This window comes from Dipodomys merriami, unplaced genomic scaffold (assembly GCF_024711535.1).
Source record: "Dipodomys merriami isolate MVZ:Mamm:240054 unplaced genomic scaffold, mDipMer1.0.p SCAF_81, whole genome shotgun sequence".
In the NCBI taxonomy this organism is placed as follows: domain Eukaryota; kingdom Metazoa; phylum Chordata; class Mammalia; order Rodentia; family Heteromyidae; genus Dipodomys; species Dipodomys merriami.
The window spans coordinates 3326331-3344471 of NW_027206413.1; the positions used below are offsets into that span (position 1 = coordinate 3326331).

The following is an 18141-nucleotide window of genomic DNA, read 5'->3' on the forward strand; positions in this document are numbered from 1 at the left end:
CGATGCATTTCACTCATAAGCTGACATGCCAAATGGGAACCCTTTGTACAACTACCCAAATAATTTAACATAAACACAGCCAAAAACCCCCAAAAAGTTGGAGCTGAAAGCCATGAGCTCACAGTTGATAGTTAAATATGAAGGCCAAAGTGTTTCCTGGTAGCTCACAATGACCCATTTATCTCTGCATAGAGAAGAAAGAGATATAGAACAGATCTCCGATTTGAAACTTTCAAGTATCTAACTCTGAAAAAAGTTAAACTCTCAACCAGCACAGATCTAGTCTGGTAGTATCAGAGTACCGTGGGACCAGACATGGTAGTAATCCAAGCCTCTAACACCAGCTACCAGTGAAGTAGAGATCAAGAGGATCGAATTTTTTTTTGGTCAGCCGTGGGGCTTGAACTCGGGGCCTGGACACTGTCCCTGAGCTCTTCAGCTCAAGGCAAGTGCTCTACCACTTGAGCCACAGCATGACTTCTGGTTTTCTGGTGGTTAATTGGAGGTAAGAGCGGCTATAGATATGAGTATGGTGGCCCAAGCCCAGCCACACACAAACATTTGGGACTTTATTTAAAAATAATGCCAAAAGAGCTGAGGGTGCGGCTCAAGTGGTAAAGCACCTACCTAGCAAGTTCAAGACCTTGCATTCAAATCCCAGACTGCAAAAAAATGAAACAACAAAAAGAGTCCCATTTGCAAAAGAATGAAACCCTAGAAATTTTACATAAACTCAAGCACTGAAGTATAAGACTTCTCTTTGACAAATGGCAGGCTGGGATATGAGGTCTAGGTCATGGGAAAGATAGACATAGAACTCAGTAAACTGTAACAGAAGAATCACAAAACAAAATCTGTTAGAAGTCTTGAGAAATGCCACACAACCTGTAGCTGAAATTATTAACCTTTTACATATAACCCCTAGATAGACAGCCAGCTCCTGGGACACTCAACGATGTCTGATATTTCCAGGCCCATAGAGTCAAAACATCAAATAGAAATGGTAAATCTTGGATCTAGCACAGGCAGAAACAGACACTGTAAACCAAGTACATCAGCATGTGGCCCAGATCTCCACGCTACTGTTCCACTGCCTCTCCCTTAGGCAAAGCCCATTGTCACATGAACAGCAGCAGAAGACGAGGGTCAGCAGATTTCACTTTCTCAGTTTCCGTACAAAGCATAGTCACTTAAGATCCACAGGGAAAATCATTTCAAGTTGTATCAGGAAAAGAAGTTCAAGCAAGGATCTATTTTGATATAAAAGGAAGAAGTAGAGAGAAAAAAGATAAAGTTTGAGGAAAAGAATTCCAGTTTCCCACATGGGAAGCAGAAATGAAGAGGCTTGTGGGCTCTCGTCTGGGGTCTTTGTGTTTGCTGAGATGGAGGATTACTGCGTGGCTTTTTTTAAAGAGGTACTTCAACTGCTTTTTGCCAAGAAATATTGACACTTGGGCCCTTGAAATAAAAGCAGTATGAAAGCTAAACACACCCAGTCCCCACTTTGCACTTGGGTCCTTTAATCTTCACATTCTCTCCTGCAGTTACTTTGCAATCACTTTTGGCTCTAAGAAGCACAGGCTGCACCAATAAGTCTCAGTGATACAAGGCAAACTGTTCTGTAGAGAGGCCTCGCCTCTTACTGTCTCATGGCAATAGGGGAAAGTGCTACAAAGGAAGTGAACAGCCAAAGCTCAGGACAGACCACGCAGGCATCTGCGACTGACTTTTCCTGCTCCCTTCCAACGATGAAGGCAGGAGTTTCTCCTTCCCTTCATCCCCTCCCCCCAAAAAAACCTGAGATAATGGCCAATCAGGGTGTGACCAAGACTACTAAGTCCCTCTCTGTCCCTGACCCCTAGTTCTTTGTCTATAAAACTTAAGGCTCAGGTCTAAAGAGGTAAGATGGGTAAAGATGTGCTCAATTGTCATCTTCCCTTCATTGTAGTAAACCCTTTACTACCCTTTTATTGTGCCTCTTTATTTGGGACCTGACAGGTGAACCTGACAGGTGGAACTCATGGAGTTAGGTGTCAGGTGCCTAACCGGTGTTTTCAATGTTATCTAGCAACCCTGAATTATTAGCAATAACCAAGGTTTGGTGGGGACCACTATTCCCCCAAGCAAGGCTGAATGCACACTTGGCTGAGTGCAAAGGCACAATGCCAAGAATGCTTACCTGACAAGGCTCACTTAGGCGAGGTGCAGTGACACATGTAGGAAAACTGTGTCCCTGGCTCTTACCCCTGACCCATATTCAAGATCAAAAATAAGAAAATAGCTAGGCTACTCAAGAATGTTAGCTTAAGAAGATTATGTTCAGCTTGAGGTTATTTTTCTACTAGTATGATGTATACATTGTGATTAATAGAGAAATTCACTACACTTCACTAGTTATATACAAAATCACTTCCTTTCATACTGTGCCATCGTTGATAATTAAACCTGTCTGGGAGATGAACTGGGGGCCTTCGTCCTGCAAGATGGACTGCCCCTTGGTTTCCTGGCTTTGGCTGTTGAAATTGTCTTTGTGTCTTTCTTTTTCTTACCATGCTATCCCCTTCTAGGAACCTGACCACTCTGCCATGCTGGATGCAGCAAAGGTTCAAATGGACCAATTACCCTAAGAATGACCAAAATGGTTCAGTGTAGGATGCAAGTAATAAATGGACAGCAGTTTAATTAATCACGTCCAAATATGATTTTTTTACTCTCCATTGGATAACTTGCAATTTATAGACATATTCTAGTGATTACAAATGAGAGAAACCATGCAATCTATTTCTTTGGGTGTGGCTCAATATAATTTTTTCCAAGTCTTCCCATTTCCTTAGGAATGGGCATCATTCTGATGGAAGCGTAGAATTCCAATATATATATATATATATATATATATATATATATATATATATATAACATTTTCTTGATCCATTCATCTACTGTGGGGCATCTGGTTTGATTATATATGTTAGCTGTGGTAAATAATGCTGTTATGAACATGGTTGTGCTGGTGGCTTTAATGTAGCCTTATTTGTAGCCCTTTGGGTAAATGCCCAGGAATGGGATTGCTGGGTCATAGGGAAGCTCTGTTTAGTCTCTTGAGCAACCTCCATACTGCTTTCCAGAGTGGTTGAACAAGTTTACATTCCCACCAACAGTGTAGCAAGTTCCCTTTTAGCCACATATCCACCAGCATCTGTTATTATTAGTTTTCTTGATAATGGCCATTCTAGTGGTGAGATAGAATCTCAATGTTGTTTAAAGCATTGCACATGGAGAACAAAGGAGGATATTCTTAGGAGAGGATCACAAAGGCTTAATAGCTTTGTTCATAGGAGCATATACTTATCAAAATGAATTCCAAGAAATGGAAATAAGAGGGTTTTTTAAAATTGTACTGTTTGCAGTTATTTTTTCTTTCTTTTTTCATATTTTTGTTTATTCCTTGATGTCACTGTTTTTTATTTCAGTACCTTCTGTCTTATATATAAATTTATCTGATTTGGGGAAGGGAAGGAGAATCACAGAAACAATAGGACAAAGAATAAACCAATTCAACAGTGATACTCACTAGACACTGTGTTGGAAATGAACTTTCCAGCTTGGGGGCAGTGTGGTCAGGAGGGGGGAAAGTGGGAGAAAATGAGGGAGAGGGTAACACTGTTCAAAAGGAAATGTACTCATTACCTTACTTATGTAACTGTACCCTCTCTGTACCTCACCTTTACAATAAAATTTAAATTTAAAAAAAAAGGACAGCAGTTGTACAATCTACCTGTCAGAGATGGCTTAGGTGATGGTAGCAATGGAAAACCCTCCCACTGTACAAACTGCATTGCATGTAGTCATCACTCTGTGTGAAATTAGTGCGCCCTGAGAAAACACTAATATTAGTACTCTGCCTGGGAACAAGTTATATTTTACTTTCACATTAAAACACATGCTGTTTTTCTAGAAACTATAACCAGAAATATGTAATAAAATGGGTATTCCTGGGTTCAGACCTCTTGAACTTAGAGACACATTTAGAGAGCAAATTGACGTTTGCTAGTCCATGTAATTTCCATAATCATGGGAGTTTTCTTTGTCAACATTTTAAATTATTTACTGAAAGTTGACAAGTACAACAGCCAAATACAATGGGGGGGAGGGGGTTCCTATAGAAGCTTGACTTTCTAGTAACATGTTTTTTCCTAATTATAATGTAGATTTCTATTCAAATATAATGTGTCTATTGTGCCTTTAAAGGATATTGTTCTGAAAAGAAACTAGATAATTGCACTGTAACAGCTTAATTGGCAGATAGATATTTTTATTCATTAAAAATCCCAGAAACAGGGGCAGGGAATGTGGCTTAGTGGTAGAGTGCTTGCCTAGCATGCATGAAGCCCTGGATTTGATTCCTCAGTACCACATACACAGAAAGGGCCAGAAGTAGTGCTGTGGCTCAAGTGATAGAGCTCTAGCCTTGAGCCAAAGAAGCTCAAGTACAGTTCCCAGGCCCTGAGTCCAAGCCCCAGGCCTGGAAAAATAAAATAAAATAAAATACCCAGAAATGTGGCACAAACCCTAAGGCATAACTATTGAGATAACTGTTCTTGGGCCTTTTCTTAGATTCAGCACACTTCCTCCCCTCACTTTTCCCTACTTTCTTGCCTTTTTTTTTTTCCATTTGCATCTGAGTCTCTCCTATCTTTTTGTCATAGAAATACAGATTCAGCCAATACTCAGCAAAAAAGGTTAGTCAACAACGCCCTAAGAAGTTACTCTCCACATTTTAGTAGAAATCTATTAATGATAAATAGTTTAAGACCCAAAGGAATGATTCTTCGACAACTGGACTTGACACATGCACAGGAACATGCAGCTATCTTCTCGCACTTGGCATTATCTCCTGCATTTGGAACAGGAGAATTATGTTGTCCATGAAGATCTCAGAATTGCTTTAACTCAGTCAAGGATCTTGACAAGTTTTGCTTTCTAAAGCCTCAGAAGACAGATCAGAAGAAGCAAGTATTTTATAGCTCTACTGCCATGTTTTCTCCTATGGATTTTTATTACTAAGGAATCTTCTGAATAAATGGAAATAACTATGAAAGCTACTATGTGAACACAACACTTTCCACTTCTGTAAACTTCATTTATGACTCTGCATAACACAAAAGATGTGGCATGACTATCATTTCTGTTGCAAGTAAAGTTGTCATCTGCTGCTTTATGTTACTTTTAGAATATAATTTTCCATGCTTCTAAATGGTTTTGAGATACTAATTGTAATAGCTGAATAATTTTTTAACAAGTGGGTATAACATAATTTATCTAATCATTATGTATGTCATTGTAATTAAGGCTCTTTCTAGGGCTTTCACTATTTCACATAATTCTATAATGAGCATGGGGCACCGCTGTAAGCTCTTGTTGAATTATTCTGCAAAGTTAAATGCCAGTAGAAATTCCCATCAGCCCCTCATTTCTGAAGATTAGGTTGTTGCTATCATTCCACTCTTCTTGTAGAAGCTATTAGAACTATAATCAAACATTAATAATTCAAAACTTCCCTACTAGAACAGACACCAGACCCTCTCATCTCACCCCGCCTTCTGCCTTTCCCTTCCCCTCCTTCTCCCCATTGCCTCTCCCTCCACAACTCTCCTCCTTCCCCCACCCCCTGTTCTGTTTTGAGACCGATTCTGCGGTTAGAGGCACCTTCTGGCCTGGCTCTGTCTCTCCTGTCTCTGCATAACTGCCTAAAGCAGTGCTTCACATAAGAAAATGCATGCTTATTGATGAATAATCAAAGCTTGTGTAGCATGATTGATGAGCAAATAAATATACTGTTAAACAGGATTAGATCACATTCACCCAAAGTAATACTATATTTAAAAACACCTACTAGGAACCATCAAGAGATGAATTTAAATTATTTTATTTTATTGCTTCTCCAAATCACAGCAAAATGGCAGTAAAAATGCACTGAACATAATAAAACACCATAACTCTGACAGTAGAAAATATGCCATGAGTGAAGGTAATTTTTGTGGGGACAGAGTGCACATGAAAGTACAAGGTCAGACAATTTAGACAGAGAAATCTGCAACCTAAAACAACAGGAAAGGATAATGCCCAGGTAAGGGTTGCTTAGCCTGTCAATGATCTGAAAACGTTTCAAGCTTGAAGCTTTCAGGTATAGAAACAGATCCAACTGTTGAGAAGCTGTGGTGTATTGACTGAGAGCATGCCTATGTGTTCCTGCTGGGCCCCTCAAATTGACTCTGAAAACACTTACACTCGACAGTGTTTGCCATTTTCACTGGAAAGAAATTACCATTGTAAAAGCAGTAACTCTTTTTTCATATCACAACATAACAAGGTTCCAAATAATGGACTTTTCATTATATTCATAAAGTGAAAGTCGTAATTATAATGGTTGAATTAATGTTTCAAAGATAATAGTTTTGAAATGAAATTAATCCCATTTCTCTAACTAAATGAACTAACAATTTTCTTGTCTTTATTATTGCTCTAAGGTTATTCATTTTCAATTCTCAGGAGAGAAAAACAGAACCACCAATTGTATTTGTTGGTAATTAATATGTCAATAATGTGTTGTTTTTTTTTTTTGGTCCAGTCATGGGACCTTAACTCTGGGCCTGGGCGCTGTCCCTCAGCTCTTCAGCTCAAGGCTAGCACTCTACCACTTGAGCCACAGTGCCACTTCGGGCTTTTTTTCTTTTTGCTTATATGGTGCTGAGGAATCGAACCCAGGGCCTCATGCATGCAAGGCAAGCGCTCTACCACTGAGCCACCTTCCCAGCCCCTATGTCAATAATGTTACTAACAACTCATGCATTTCCAATGGCTTCCAGTATCACAGCTTTATTTTCCACTGGTGTTTTGCACTGACAGCTGTCTCTCTTCCACTGGTCCTGAATGAAAAGGGAGAAAGGAGGGAAGGGCTGTGTTTAAAAAGAAATATACTCATTCTCTTACTTATGTAACTGTAGCCCCCCCCTCCCCAGTTCATCACCTTTATGATATTTTTTTTAAAAAAAGTTCTAGGCTGAAGAAAAGCCACTTACCCAGAACTTACTATTCTCACAGTAAAAAAAATCAGAGTAAGTTAGTAGAAATAGACACAATATTGAAGATTTCTGACTGGATGTTTGTGTCTAAGTTATCACAGGATATTAGCAAAAGCCTGGTATTGATAGTGTAGAAATCTCTACTTCTCATGGTAGAAATCATAATGCAACATAATAAATAGACATCATAATTCTGTTTTTGGAAAGAAGGAAATTTGGGAACATATAGAATCTTTCATCATGTCTTTCTTCTTCTTTTACTTTACTGTCTAACACACTCACCTTGTGAGATGTTTTCAAGCCAGATGAGAGATGATGAAGTATTCCAGAAATGAACATTTAGAGGGTTTATTTTCCTTAGAAAAGTATGGCTGTGTAAATTGAATAATGAGATATTTTTCTCTTCTGTAACTCTACATTTTTGTGAAACTACCATCATTTAATTATATAATGAATTCATCACTTTATGAATATTCCTGAATAACATTTTAAATGACAATAAAGGAAAAGAAAATATGGATATATTTCAGGGAACATAGAAATCCAAACCTGTTTGGAGAACCAATAGGACAGAAAATGATATTGTTTTAAAGACATATTTAGTTGAGGAATTTTAGTGATGTTTTAATTTTAAATGAGGAGGAGGAATGCTATTCATGGAAAATTCTAGATATTATCAACTATAGGGGAATTCAAACATGGATTAAGGATAATGGATAAATCAAAAGGATGTGAAAATTTTACCTGCAGTGCTTCATACATTTTAATCTTACTTCTTGTAAGATTTTTTTTGTCTACTATAATGTGACGTGTGTGGACACCGGCATGTACTACATGGTTAAACAGTACACTGGTTTGTGTCCTACACTCCTACTGTAATCAGCAACAGCACCTAGAACATTCACAGTTCTTTAAGCTAACTTGAAAAACCAAGCTGCAACTATCACAAGACATATGAAGAGTAGGAAAAGGAATAGAATATTTGTCTAGAGAAAAAACATTGGCCTAATAACTGCTTGAAAAGTTTTATTGCAACTCAATGATTAAAAAGCAGCAGATCTTTGCGTCTGGATTAATTCTGAGAACAAAAACTTGAAAGACATCCCTTCATAATATGTGGGGAAATTACACAGGGTGTAAAGAATGTAGAAATTAAACAACTGATACTGCCTGACCTATTAATCAGCTAGGATTCATCTAATTAACACATAAGACTCTCCAGTAGATTGAAATCTAACCGTGTATAAGCTCATTAACTAGTCTGTCATATATCCTAGTATCAATAGTAAAATTCTGACCCGTCTATAGATCAAAGATTATAGACTCATTTTTCAAGAAGTTTTTAAACTAAACAAAAGCAGGCACAGTGGCTGTCTCTAGATGTGCCTTGTCTTTCTTCACGGTGCTCTTTGCAGTGTAGTTAGTTCTCTGGCTGGGGAGCCTGGTGTCTGTGGACTCCCTGCAGTGGGGAAGGGCTGGGTAGGGTAGTATGGTCACGCCAGCGAGCCATCACTGAAGAGGGTGTGTATGGAGAAAGCCATTGTCTGTGGCGGACTGAACTCCGAGGCACAGCACTGACTTGTTTGGAGTGAGCTTCCTTGGACTGCTCCAATTCACAGATACGTTTCCTTCCTCTGAGTTCAATGTGATAGCACAAATAACCACCCCGCTGTGCTTTTGTGTTATCTCATGTATTCTTGCATTACATGGAACTTAATATTATGTTGCCGTGAGTTACATTTCGATGCTGAAACGTTTCTTTTGTTTGTTTTACTTATTTGCCTCGCTTCTGACAGTGAACTATGACACTAGGAACCCTCAATGTTGGTGAGGCTGACTCTCTTTCTGCTCACCAAATGGTGCAATTGCATAGGCCTTCTAAATCGTATTTGAGTTGGTTTATAATTTTTTATCTTTATTTCATTTAAGATTTTCATTAGTAATATGCTTCTCTATTGTCCCAAACTACAGTTACTCTCTCAACGTGCATTTTTCCTGAAAGGCAGTAACAAAAGACAAAAGCAACGCTGCCCACTGACCTTTCCTGGTATGTTTCTATTTGTGCTGTTTGTGTTGTGGGTCGGGCTTGAACTCAGGGTCTCACATACTTGCTTACCATTTTCCCACTCAGGAAACTCCCACTTTAGAGTTGAAACCCTTCCAACGTGAGCCGTTCCTCCACTTCGGGCATCTTTTTACTGGATATAAGATCTTCTCTTTTGACTGGATATAAGATCTCAGATATGTCTACCTAAGTTGGCTTCAAACCGCAATCCTCAGATCCCAGTCTTCAGAATAGTTAGGATTATAGGTGTGAGTCACCAGACCTAATTCAAAGTCCTTTTTATGAATGAACTAACAGACAAGTAAAACTAAGTTCACCAGTGGGAAAACATCAATTTACTCCTCGAGTTTGCTTAAAAATATACTATACAGTGAAATATTTTTATATACCAAAACTGAAGTCAGAAATGTAGTGCAAATTATTCCTTGAAATAAGAAACCATAATTCATTTTATCAAGCAGCAAGAACTTTTTTCTTTTTTTTTTTAGTTTTTAGTACTGAGGGTTGAACCCGGGGCCTTGCAGGTGTTATGCAAGAGCTTTACCACCAAGTTACATTCTAGATCTTTTCAAGAGCTTTTATTTTCTAACAGGATTCCAGTAAATTGTCCCCAGGTTGGCCTGAGAATTCTCATCCTTCTGCTTCTCCTCCTGGATAGATGGGATGGATTACAGGTGTGTGACCACCCAGGCAGGTAAGAGCCAAACACATGGTTTGCTATATCGCAGCTTCTACCAGCAAGGTAGAGGGTTCTTCACTGGCAGGGAGAACGAGCCCCCAGGCCATGACATCTGAGGACGCTTCAGCTCCAGTGTTTCATATTTTAACATCTCCATTACTTGAAAGTGTGAAAATGACTAGGCCGTAATGAAGAAGGGTAAGGTACGGACACAAGTTCACTACTGGAGAATATGTTCAAATAATTACCAAGCTGCTGTCTGTCTCTCTGTCTCTCCCTGTCTGAGCAACACTGCTAGCCTGAGCTATGATTTTCTATTTGCCCCTATTTCCCCCTTGCTCTTTGGCTTTTCCTTCTCCCTTTCCTGTTTCCAAAATTAACAGACATCCACCTGTATATCAGCTAAAATAGACCCTTAAAAACAGCTATATAAAACATTTCTGTCTCAAATGTCAGTAACAAAAATAAGTCATGGGAAAATAAGCATGAAATAAATCATTATCGTAGTGAGACCCTCAGAAATCCAGCAGCTGTCATCCTTGCAAAAGCCAAACATATAATAAGCCCAGCAGTGAAAAAACGTTTCTTGTATAAATAAGTGATTGATATATTTGAATAAATCATTAATAACAAATACTGTCTTAATAATGAAAATTGAAATTGCATATGAAAATAGATTACTCAAAGATTAAGCAAAGAGAAAACAAAATTATATTCAGTAAGAATTAATGCATGTCAAGTATTAAGTCGGCAAAAGGATGTTAATTTTCACTTTAGCAATGGAGTCCTTTCTGTTAGCTGTTTCAATCAAGAACAGAAGAAAACAAATTTGCTAATTTTAAACACTGGATTATGAAGTGGTTTTGCTCTAAACATTTGCTTCAACTTCATTGTCATTCCATTCAAAGAATGGGATTCTTTTGTTCTTTTGTTCCTCCAGTTCTTAATTACCTTCAAAAGATACCTTAGTGAGAACTCTCTCCAACTTAACGTTATTGCATGCTGTCAGCATTAGAGCCAGCAAAATGAGACTATGTTTATAAGCCCCCCCACCCCCCCACCCCCCCACCCCCACCCCAAATCCCCCATCAGCTATCAGAGAAGCAGGAGGGAGGAAAGCTCAGCAATAATGAAAACTACCACTCCTGCCCAGCGGAGGCGCTAGATCTCAGTCCACACACTATCCTGTGAGCACATCTTTCTCTGAAGCCAACCCTGTAAGTGTTTGACACCCGAAATCACTCACCTTGAGCTCAACTTAAGCTCTTTTTCCATGACACAAACATGATTTCAGAATATCCTTCTCAAAAAAAAAATAGACCTTTAGTATAATGATAAAGAAATAAGCTAGAAGCTGTTAGAGATTAGTGGAGTGTAAATGTTATTAATCTAGGCTCAATCTACGTGGCACAACAAAGAATTCCTTGTTCTAATGACAATTGTTAAAAATGATTAAATTATACTAAAGAGGCTTCTGATATTTTAATTCAGAATATCATTAGCTATGAGTAATCCATTGAATAAATCAATGGGTAAATGATACAGTAAAATACAATAATCAGGGATCACCACTCAATAACAAATATTTTATTGGATTGTTGGTGTTTAAGTTGCAAGACCAGGTACCATTGGCAGTTACAATGCTTTAATTAAAAATAGCAAATACAAGCCTCATATTTATCACTAGAGTCATCTCTACTGATAATCTTCTTCAGTATTTTTGGTTCATGTAGCTCAAAATTCTTTATCCTGCACTTCAATTTCTTCCTCTTTAAAATTGATAAGGTTGTTATGAGAATTTAATGAGCTAATACATGTAACGTGGTTACAAAGGTTCCAAGAAAATGCTCAAATATGCAATCACTACTACAATATTAAAAACTGCTATTTATTATGTAACTATTAAATTCTGGGTACATTCAAGTACTTTTTATATCTTACTAAAGATTTTAAGCACTTTTTATTAGTCTGCAGGACAGTTGTGGAAACTGAAACACAAATAATAGCTCATAGAATTAGTAATTAGGGAAGAAAAGGTTGAAGAATAGATTTGTGAGACCTCCAATTCCTATCTCATGTCAGTTACATTTACTAGTGTAACTTCAGCATAATCAGAATTTCCTTGACAGCTATTCAAGCAGTATCTGGTTCCCAGAGAGTGACATTTTGACTGACAGGTTGAGGTGATTGTTCTTCAAGAACTTGGGTTTGTAACAAGTTCATGTATCAGCTAATGCTAAAGTTCCTCATGCAAGGATCACACTTTAACGTTATGGAATAAATTGATGGGATTTTTCTGCTGTTTAGAGAAAGCACATGAAATGATTTGACAGAACTTACTATCAGAACACTAGATTATCAGTGCTGTTATTTAAAGTTGCAAATAAATGGTTGGTTTTAGCATTGCACCTGAGAAAACTGAATTTCTTCTGGGAGTTCTGAATCTTATCTGCCACTACATCACACATTCACAAAATCTTTCTGCAACCAATCTTGCTCTCCTAAAGCATCTAGTAAATAAAATAGAGCTTACGTAAGAGTATTTTATTAACTCTTGTTTAAGATTAAGTAACACACGTTGTGCATTATGCACAACATTCAACACCTCTGTGTTGTTTCCACTGCTGAGAAAGGCAGCGTGCAGAACACCACAATATTTCTGGAAGTGTTGGAAGCATTGTCACTGATGCTTGGTTCATTTCTAGTACTTTTTGTACATGCAGGATTCACTCATCTACAGCTTCCATTCTTCCAAGGACCACCCTCAAGAAATATTCTGAGCTCTTATAACTCTACATATTTATTTTACATTATACTATATATTTATTATATAATATATCTGTATTATATTAATATTTATTGCATTCATCTAAAAACAGAGGACTGATAGAAAAAATACATAATTGATTAATAAACAGTTCTTTTTGCAAGAAAGAAGCCCAAGACAAGTGATCATGTATTCATCCCAGAATTCTTGAGGCTGTCTACCTTATTTCTCATCAATTCCATGTTAGAACTCTCTCTTTCTCTCTGTCTCACTCACTTCTTCCCTCTTTGTCTCTGCATTTTTCATGACAGTCTTGGTATGTATCCTTGGCTGGCTTCAAATTTGTGATCCTCCTCCTTCAACCTCCTGAAAGTGTGGCTTACAAAGTGTACCACCATTGCTCCACTTCCAGCCTTCAGAACAATTTTTGTTCTACTCTAAAGATCTTTAATCTGAGGTTCATGAACTTTCTACCACTTCGCTTTTTAATCTATGGGTTTGAAATCCTGAGCAAATGTTAGTATGCATGTTGAAATATACATCTTCCATTAAGTTGATGACTCGGAACAATTTAGGAGCCACTGATCAATCTCAAGAAGCCTGCATCCTTATACACAATCATACCTTCTAATTGTGCCATTAGATATTTTACTTCTTTTTATTGCTATTATTATTTCTTGTTAGTACCTGGCTTTGAACTCGGGGCCTTAGGCTTGCTCAGTTTGCTTATTCTCCTGGCACTCTGCTATTTGAGCCGCACCTTCAGCTTAACTTTTTGTTGGTTATTTTGGAGATGAAGTCTCAAAGATGTTTCTGCTTTCTGTTTTGTCTGGTCTTGAACCTTAATCCTCCAGAAATCAGCCTCCTGCATAAGCTAGAATTACAGGAATGAGCCCAGCACCCAGATAGCACTGGGGATTTTATCATTTCAAAGTACAATACCATTTTAGCCTATAGACTTCCCATTAATTTGAAAGCTGCAATCCTGTCATCCTCTAATTGATCTCCTTACAGACTAAACAATTCCAATCATTCCACCATTCTGATTGCTGAGCTTTCTAGATACCTGGTTCCTTTTTCAAATCCATTTTGGGTGGATTTATATTTTTTAGTTTATGACTGTCAGTACTTGTACTTTAGACAAAGGGACATATGTGCTCAATATTTCAGTGACTAGATGCCGGCTTGGATCATTATAACAATTTATGAAACCTCAAACATCACTTCTCTAATTACCTAGTTTTTTTCAATCCACTTATACAAGAATTGTTAACTGTAAGTTCATAGATACCCTTTAGCAAGCCCATAAACTGAAATTTTAAAGGGGTGGATTTTTTTCTGCAAAGAGAATGCCTATGTATAAATAGATTTTAAAAAAAGATTGGTTGGTCTAAGTATATAAGCATAAATTTTAGTTATTTATAGTAGGTAAGCAACCTACAGAACATTATTCTTAGAAGTCTTTAAAAGTTAATGACCAAACAGTTTTCTCATATATTTACCTGTGCATTCCCTTAAGAATTTCTTTTCACACATCTACAATTTCCACACATCTGCTATAGCTATCTTTGTTTCCAACTACAGAACCCCTTCCAAGCAGAAGGTAATATATTAAGAGCACGAGGGTAGTTTAAGAAATTCTGTCTCAGCCAAAGAGACATATTTAGGTGCTAGACAGCTGGGTAAATGCAGCCAGGTGGGACTCTGATATTGCGCTACTACAACCTCTACGTGGCTGCCACATGCTGCCACAGTAGACCTCAGGGATCAAGTTTTTGTCAGCTGCCAGGAACCTGAACAGGGATCTATCTATTCTCTGTCATTTTCTATTCTGCCCATGGTGCTGTCCATCCAATTCCATTAATAGGTTATTGACTCCTATGGCTTCTCTTTGAGTAGACTGGTGGGATATTGGAAATGACTGGAGAAAGACTATGAGATTTATTCATTTAGATCTCTCCTTAAGTTATTTCAATCTGTACGATTCTTCACAGGGAAATTTTACTTTCGAGACTCTCCCTGCATCTAGATCCCATGAACCTTACCCATTTCCTATTCCCTTGCAGATGGGTCTGGTGCTGCTAGGTTGGGATTCTTTTTCTTTTCTTTTTAATTTTATTGTAGAGGTGATGTACAGAGGAGTTAGAGTTCATATGTAAGGTAGTGAGTACATTTCTTGTCGAACATTGTTACCCACTCTCGTTTTTCCTTCTTTCCCTCCACCAAATCTCCCCCCTGCAGTTGTGAAGTTCATTTCCAAAGTATTGTTTTGTGAGTATTGCTGTTATATTAATTCACCCTTTGTCCTTTGTCTCACCATTTTATTGTTCCCTTTCCCTTCCCTAATTTATATATATATATATATATATATATATATATATATATATATCACAGGGTGCCAAAATCAAATACAGTGACAAGGGATAAACTGTAGGGGAAATAAAAGAAGAAGAAAAAGAAAGCAAAAAGAAATAACTTCACATAGTACATTAAAAACAACAACAAAAAATTGGAATTCTTGCTCTACTAAGACCTACATTTCCAGATGTTTGCAATTAGTTCTTTGCAAAAAGACAGTATGTCTTTGGTCACCTGCTCTACAAATTGTTCTCCCCATCCATTCATCCATACTGTAACTTACTTCTGCCTCTCAAAACCCAACAGTAAACCTGCCTGGTAGACATGAAGTAATGTGAATAATGTTGTTTTCAGTCTCAATAATTCAACAAGATACATGAGAAGGAAGGGAGTTAAGAGTGCTTGAGAAAACATACCATTATTTACTACATGAACTACAAAGTAAACATGTATGACAGTTGACCTGTCATACATATCTACAAGTGTTTATGTATATGCTTTGCCTGCTTTGGGGCATATATTTCAGATATTAATCAAAGAGAAAAACCTCAATAATATGCAAGGAGAGTATTATTAATGATCAATAGCACAGTAGGTCTGGAGAAATTAATTGGGTAACTGCTTATTATTGTATTCAGAACATATAATTTTCACATTTACAAAAGGTAGAATTAAAGTTTGTCCGAGTAAATACAAAAGTAGACAAGTCTACTTTTCTTGTGAATTCTAGTATTGGTTGATTAATATATAAGACCGTGGACTTCGGATTGTAATAACAGAAAATAGTTCCAGGATTGGCAGATTATCAAATGACTATTATTCCCCAGTTCTCACATTAACACTTAAATATATATAATTGTGTTTATATATGTGTGTGTGTGCACATGTGTTTATATACCTATATTCAGTGACATTTATATACATACAAATGTATATATGCACATACATAAAGGTTATGTGAATTGCTTTGAACCATTATGGTACTGGCAAAGATAGAAAAAGCATTTGTGCATTTGTCTTGTTCACTCTTTGGATGACTTGACACCATCATAATTTAAATAATGCTCAACTCACTTGTTTGGGTCTAGGCCAATAGCCAACAATCTCCATCTGTCAATACACAAACCTCAAGTGGACCCAAAAATGGATCTCCTTCCAGAGTTAAAGGAAAAAGATAACACACCACCCTTTCTAATAACATGTGTGTGCTGTCTGCCCTGCTATCTTCCTAGGTCTTCTCTCTTGAATCATACTGATAACACTCTGGCCGCACTGCTGCTCATTGTAGACGGATGCCTGACCTCCACGCCATCTTAGGCAGGGCCCCCTGTCCTCATTCCAGCTTTGGGTGTTCCTCAGGTATTTGAGGCCTCCCACAGTCTTTCTCTGCCTACACCACATGTCCTCACCCACTTTTTGCCCAACAAGAGGATAGATTCCTCACCTGGTAAGCAATTTCCTAAGGAAACTCCTCCTGGTAGATTTGCCTGAGCCTCTGCTAATCATCTGCTCAGCATTGCTAGCTAGTTTTCTATGGGAAGGTGAAGGAGAGTCCTCAGCCCAGTGACTAGGACACTGACAACATTGTCTCTCATCCCTAGCACCAGAGAGAGAGAGAGAGAGAGAGAGAGAGAGAGAGAGAGAGAGAGAGAGAGAGAGAGAGAGAGAGAGAGAGAGAGAATTCACAGAAAGTAGAGGTGACACTAAAGAGCCACTCAGGAAATGTTCAGCCCCACAGTTCATAATATAAGTTAGATCTATGGTCGCCTCTCCTGACAGGCATGGTTGGCTCTGAATTGTACTCTTGCAGCCAGACTTCTCATTTCTCCCCAGAGCCTAGTTGATGGTCTCCCAGTACCTAACTTCTAATTGTCTTCATTCTTATAATGACAGCCTATCCCGTGTAACTGTATTGAAACAGATGGCATTTAAGTTCTTTTCATAGTCTCACAAACCTCTGCAAAAAAAAAAAAAAGAATGAATATGCCTACTACAGGATTATGTGTGTATCTTATCATCTTCTAAATCTATCACCCACATATGAGAGAAATGTGCAGCCTCCGTCCTTCTGAACCTGGCTTACTTCACTTACCATGATGTGTCCAGTTCTGTCCATTTCCCGGCATCTATGGAGTTTGTTCTGTTTATGGCATTGTGCAGAAATATACCTCCTTTTCTTGATCCACTGTTGTGGGGCATCTGGGTGGCTGTCACAATTTGCCTATTGTAAATGGCCCTGAAAATGAACAGACAAGGATGGAGGTGATATCCTTGCATACCAGCTAAATGAGATTGAGAGTAAGTCACAAAGTGGCATAGACTGTTTATTATGTGATACTTCACAGGCTGTAGCACGTTATTTCCTTGATAAGGGAAAAGGATTTACATCACTTTTGCCTTCTCTTTACATGGCAAATATTCTAAGAGATTTGGAGTTGCCCAATATTTCCAAGAATTTAATTAGTATACTACTATGGTCATTTCAAAATGTGCCCACAAATGCTCAGCTATTTCTCTCATCAGAAAATTGAGTTCGATTTCCTTACTCTTGAAAAGAATTGGCCTTAAAGAATCACTCTAAGAAAAACTTTCTGATACACCCAGGGGGAAGAAAGTGATGTGTGACTTCTAACGGTCAAACTATTGTTTCTACCTCTCTGCCCTCTTTCCTCCCTCCTCCCTGAGTCTCTCTCTGTGTCTCCCTCTCTCTACAAAGTCTATGTACTATCTACCTACTTATCTATCCACTCACCCATCTCTACCCCAAGCAAAAGGAAGAACATGAGCAACAGCACTGTCTCTCCCATTAATACCACCTGTGTAAATGACCTAGTCAGCCTTGAGAAAAGAGCAGTGGGGCTGACCATTGATTGAGGTTGTGATAACTTACACGTGCAAACCAGCGGTGCTGTTCTAGCAGCAAGGGAACGTACTCAGCAGGCAACAGCAGTCCCTTCTTCAGAGCCCAAGAGAGGGAGTACATAGTGTAGAGGGCATGGGAAGGCTGGGGGCATGTAAGACAGAAAAGGAGGAAGTGAATCACTGTGGTGCTGCTCTTACTGGAAATCTCTCGAGAGATGGTCTAGAATGCCCTCCCGGAATGGCCCCGTGGCATAAGGATGCTGCGTACTTCCATCAACTCCTACCCCTTCTTACCCGAGACTGTCCCAGGATGTGAACACACAGCCAG

General features: G+C 38.3%; 1 long non-coding RNA gene across 1 annotated transcript; it reads right to left on the reverse strand.

Annotated features, from left to right (window-relative positions):
* Positions 1–6848: 6848 nt before the first annotated feature.
* Positions 6849–17938, reverse strand: LOC138819669 (uncharacterized). Its single transcript, XR_011369567.1, has 3 exons — positions 17842–17938; positions 17044–17187; positions 6849–6926 (listed from the first exon to the last, which is right to left on the reverse strand). It is a non-coding gene; the product is annotated as an uncharacterized lncRNA (long non-coding RNA).
* Between the last annotated feature and the right edge of the window lie 203 nt (positions 17939–18141).